Source organism: Corvus moneduloides, chromosome Z (genome assembly GCF_009650955.1).
Source record: "Corvus moneduloides isolate bCorMon1 chromosome Z, bCorMon1.pri, whole genome shotgun sequence".
NCBI lineage: Eukaryota > Metazoa > Chordata > Aves > Passeriformes > Corvidae > Corvus > Corvus moneduloides.
Window position 1 is genome coordinate 69114164 of NC_045511.1, and position 6040 is coordinate 69120203.

Consider the following 6040-nt stretch of genomic DNA (forward strand, 5'->3'; position numbering starts at 1 on the left):
AGAGACCTTTCAGATCATGTTGGCTCTGTTACCATTTGTATCACCTGTAACTCAAAGCCAGATGATCTTATCGTGAAGTAAAAAGAGTCCAGAATCAGAAATTTCTGTCTTTCTGTAGCTTCCTGAAAACTTCTCTGTCAAACACAGCGTGGCCCCACACACTTCCAGAACTATTCACACAAGATTTCATTTCCCACTCACTTACTACAGGCTGAGTCCAAGAGGCCCATGACCCTCTAAAAGCACAAGACCCCTTTTTGTGGCCCCTCACGTCCCTATTTACTAAGGTTCATTTAGAGTTCTGGCAAAATAAGAGGCAGAAATGCAGGAGCTTTGGGCTTTGCTGCTGCAGCCATGAGAACATAGGTAACTTACATTCTAGTGCAGAGAAAAGAAAGACCAGGAGGAAAAAGAGAGGGGGAAAAAAGAAAGAAAGAAACATGGAAAGAAATATAGCAAGCAATTAAGGGGAAATAAGAAATTCAGAACTTGAGCCTGTCCGAAGCCTGTCTGAACTAGAGCTCCAGAGATGCAAGGTTTGCGGAGAGAAACCACAAGTGTCACATTCCAGTTTGGAACAGCTATTTTCCTTCACAGATACAGAGCTCTGAAATGCCCTGTTGAAAACATGCAGGAAGCAATCCTGGCTTTAAGAGACAGTTGTTAATGGGGTTTTTTTCACCCATTTTGTGAGCGAGGAGCTGCAGGAGAGGGGACAGGCTGGCAGCCCCACTGGTAAAAGACATAGCAGGACAAGAGACCCTTGGCAAACTGTGTCAGGGGCAGGGTGCAGGCTTATCCCGGCTTGGGTCTTGAGACTCCAGAACTTTCTCTGCTGCCACACTTAGAGCCTGTGTCCGAGTCCTGGGCTAAGTAGGGGAACATGGTATAACAGAGCATACACACTGTAGTTTGCATCACCCTGAAGAAATAGCCGAGTATTTGGATACTCAAATGCTACCTGCTTATGCTGAAAAAAAAAAAAAAAAGAGAGAGAGAGAGAGAAGAAAATAAAAGAGGAAAAAAGAGAAGAAAATACATCCTGCATTTATAGTTCAACTGCTATGTAAACATAACCTAGAATCTTCAGGTATCCTACTAGCACACTGACAATCCTGTCTGCCTACACCTATCCATCTGAACTATTTTGTAAGTGCATCCAGAGCTACCATCTGTCTCTCAGGGTATGGCCAGAGCACAAAGTGCTGTGTAGGCTGGTGTAAATTATCTCAGGAAGCAGAGTAACTGCAAAATCAGCACTGCCTGGAAAAAAAAAAAAGTCAGTCAAGCATGCTCATGCTCTTTGTGTATTCATTTCTGTCTTGCCATCCCTCGTGCTGCCTGAGCACCTTAGCTTGATCCCGCCAGTCAATTTGCAACATTTCAGAGCAGCTTAACTCTATTGCTGCTCTGAGAGTTCTGAATTGGTGTTTTAAGTTGTGGGTTTAAAGATTTCACCCTGTATGTTACTTGGTGTGTGCTGCCTTTCAGAGCTCTCAGATTCTTGTGACTCATCTAATATTTTCCAGCTGCTGATTCCAGAGGAAGAGATGTGACCCAACAGCTGATGTTTTATACAATGAAAGAGTATCCTGTTTGCACAGCACTGTTTCAAATTCGTATTGCACGTGTCCAAAGTTAAACCCATTAATCTGTCCAGATAGATAATCCTATTATTGGGAAATTTATTTTGTGTAACTTAGAACAGATCCTGAAGGTTCCAAAAAGTCACAGCACCTGGGACTTTTATTTTCCAGGACATATCCTCTGGATGAAAGTGCTGAACAGGTTTCTTGTGCATTTTTTAGTGTATTCTCAGGTAGGTTTTTGCAGTCTCAAGACTCTAGTTCATCTCAACAGACCCCCATTAACAAATATAAAAGTGCAGAAAGATCTTTGTGGTATAATTTCTCGGCTCAACACTGCATCTTCCCCAAAGCCGCTTTTCTTAGCTGCACATTTAACTGTGTGTTCCTAATAAAACTCTCTGTACTCATCCACTCAAGACTTACCACAGACCATCCAGCTTTATGCAACAAAATTACTGGACAGCAAGCCCTAAAGGCTGCTACATTTTCAACTAGGCTGCCACAGGTTTTACAGCTACATCTAGACTTGTTTTCCTACCCGTTATGCAATCAGTCTCCTCGCTGACTGTAGTGGCAGCTGCTGGAGTTAAGTGTGTCAGCAGGCTGCCAGGGCAGCTCTGCTCTGGAGGCTTTGCTCCCCCGTGAGTCATCTTGGCTTGGTCACTTTTTCCCCACTACTGCCGCTCGCTCGGAGGTGAGTTTCTGCCCATGAGTCATCAGCGTGGCTGTAGAGCCTCGTCTGCTGAAGTCCCCTGGGAGACTCAGGAGTCGTAATGTTTCCGGCACAGACTCCTCTCAGCCGATCAAAACCACCTGTAGCCTCTAACAAATTCTCAGTCCGTTTGCTTTCTGTTCAAGTCCGACAAATTCTCGGTGTTTCCTTGGTAGCCCACCCAAGCTGGCAGCGCTGTTCACAGGAAGGTTGCATGAGGACAGGACTGCATGTGGCAAAAACACGCTTCAAAAAAAAAAAAAAAAAGGGACGGGGGCGGGGAGGGTACAAAAAAAGGATGCCTGAATACTGTGTTTGTAAATAAACAGCAGTAAGTTATCAGTAAGTTAACCGTAGCAGCAGGAAACATTTCTGTCAGATTCTGGAAAGCCAGCCATGGCAGGAAATTGTTACCTAAAGTGCAAAACTGCTACTATTTGAAAGTGTACTTTGATCAACAAAGGGAGAAAAGATTCATTTCATGCTTTTCACTCTGAAATACATCAATATGGGCAATTTGAGGTAGCTTTTTTCAGTGGGGAACCTCAAGTTAGCAGACTTGCAATTTGCTGTAACTTAAAGCTCACAGCATCGGCAGATCACACATGAGAGCAGAGGAAGACACTGGGCATTGTTTCCCAAGTTTCATCTGCTGCTTGTCCTGTTACTGAAGGATCTGAACCTCTGAAGTCAGAAGAGAGGAGCTGGATATTAGCAAGGGGGTGCACAGCTGGGCACTCCACCTCCCACCTTGCCAGAGCCCCAGTGCTCTCTGGAGCTCTCTGCTCCACTTTCCTTTGGCCGAAGGGTCACAAAGAAGTAAGTTTCAGCTAGAGAAGCCCAAGTGTAGCTGCTGTTAGTCAAGAAACCCATCTTCAGCCCCCAGTTGTATTTGATAATCCATGAAAATACAGTACACATGTCCAGAAGCTGGGGAGAAGCTTGCTGAAGAGAAATGGGAGAAGTGGGATGGATTACTCCAGTCCCTGAAAACAAGGTGGTCAAAGAAGGAAGGAAGGGAATGACTCCCTGTGATAGAAAAAAGGTATCTTGATCAAATCCTTTTCTATGGTTAATAGTATCTATCCTAATTTCCAATACGTTCAGTATAGGGAGAATCCAAAAACATTGTGTGCCTAAACCGCATGCCAAACCCAGGGATTTTGAAACAGCAAACCATCCATCTGATCTCACACAGCGGTAAATGCTGAGCTATTCCACTGGAATTGCCAGGCTGAATAAACAAGATCAAAATCAGGTTCATGGGGATGACCCAAAACTTCTGATGCACTTGTGAAGCAGACATTCCAGCTGGGTGAAGGAAACTGCGGAGCTCAGCTCCTGTAGCCCAGATAGCGTCACTGACATTGTCTTACAGACAGGCACAGTTTGAGCAGAAGAGCATAATTCTGCTTGGGGTAGGCAAATCTCCATCAGGTGAGCTCTGCCCATGCACACCACCCCTGCCCTTCCACCCACCCTGGGATGCCAAAAGGCAAACCTCAGGTTTTCTCTCCTTTCAGGGGTGCTTGGCTGCTACTGCTCAGAAACTGAAGCTCTCCATGCATTTTAAGAAAGTCCACCGCTCTAATTGTGGACAGGTTTCCTTTATCAAGGTGATTGTGCTGTGATGTTCCCTCCTGAGGGACTGAACTACTCTGATATGGAGGGATGACATAAGCCAGAGCTCACCTTCTGCTGGGAAGCTTTGGGACCCATCTAAACAACACTTAATCAGCTATAAGGCATTTTTTGGATAGTGAATAATTTTGTACTGATTTAGGTATTACAGCCCACAGAAAGGAGTCAGAACACAGGTTCCCTGAAAACTCCAGATGCTCTAATGGGCTTTGCATTGCTCTAATCTGCTTGAAAGGTGAAGACAACCTGGAACTGGCACCAAGAATGGGTCTTGTCCTGCTGGGCCATAAGGAAGCCGCAACGTGGACACAACTCTCTTCTCTTGCATTAATTCCTGTGCTGCAAAGCCAATATCCTTTTATTTTACACTTCTACCTATTGTGTTTGTAAACATGAATCTCAGAAATGTGAGCAGCAATTCAAGGGACAGATTATGATGGAAAAACATCTTGTTTGTGGACAGTGCACTAGTGTTCTGTTCAGTGGCAGGTAAGGCAAGGTTTGTTCCTGCTTCTGAAAACCATACAACTTTGTGTATGTTTCAGATTGGTACAGGTTGACCCACTTCAGAAAGCTGGGCTTCCTTGCACTTCTTGGAACCACACATGTAGTACTGAACATGTTCCTGCACAGCCCATCAGCAAACCATCCCCATAAGCATAAACTCTCTTTTGAGAGGATAGAGTGCTGTTAAGGAAATTGATTTTTGAAGCCTGAGAGGGCAATTACCTGTGTCCTTTATTTTTATCCCTTTGGAGAAGAATATAACGTTTTCTGGTTAACCTTAAAGTCTTGAACCATAGACAACATTACGTAATGCGTTATATTAGGGATATCATTCAAAACTAAGAGAAATAATTCTCCAGAGGCTTCTCAGCAATAAAAAGCTATAAGGGGTAGGCAGAGATTATCATTTCAGAACAGCTAATTTCAATACTGTTTACCTATATAAGAGCTTTCAATAATTTCTGACTCTATAATGAACAGAACTATTTATATTCAGGGTAGTAGGTATATCTGAGAACAAAACAAATATTTAAATTAGATCATATTGCTACATTTTATGTAGATAAATTTTAGCACTGATATTTTTAAAGCAAACTACCAGAAGTAGGCTGGTGAACATCACACTCTCCTGCATTTCAGGAAACCCCTCTGGAGCAATGGAGACAGCAGGCCAGAGTTTTGCTGCATTATAAATAACCAGCTTTGGCCTGGCTCTCTTGCAGATTATGGAAGTTCAGCGTGGAAGAGGAAAGCGGATTAGGGGCCTCATGTTGCCTATTTCTGAGCCAGGAGGTTGCTTTTACAGTACAGGCAGGAGGCAAAGGAGTAGGACATGAACAGCTGCTGTCCCCTGGGAGTGGGCGGATAAGCGAATGGCACATCTCCCCACTTCCTGCACAGCACAAAGCTGCTCCTGTACTATAGAGCAGATCTTTTTGGCTAGTTTGGCATCTTAGAGGGCACAATCTAGCATGCTGTGCCCTCAGTATGTCAGTATGTCAAAGTAACTCAAGGCCAGAGTACATATCTTTTATTTGAGTCTGAGAGAGTGGTGGCTTATGAACTGCCTCTGGGCAGCAATCGGTTCTTACCATATTTTGGAGGTGTGTATTCGTGGCTAATTTGGACTGCACCACTCACCTTTGATCTGGCAGGTCTCAACTAGTATTTCCCCAAAGTACACCACTTCCATGCCAAGCCTGTGCCACTGACTGATTTTCTGTTTCATTCATGTTTCCAGAATGATATGTGAGTGCTACTGAAAAGAAAGCAAATAAAAAGGAAGCAGTAGGTGAGGGAAACTACTTTATCCAATGCACTCAGGACTCTCTTATCTTCTACTGGTTGCTAAAAATATTTTTTTTCCCTGCTAGGAAACAAAAATACATATATCAATTTCTTGGACCATGGAATTTGCAGGAGTATGCACCTCACGTTGCCTATCTGAACAGTCATGGATGTCCAGTGCTGTGCTATTTTCTTGATTTACTGCTGATTCTCTGGCACTCATATGAAAAAGTAGAGAGAAAATCTAACAGTGTATGAGCTGTGTGTCCCAGCTTGATACCAACCCACACTGGGCTCTCACAAA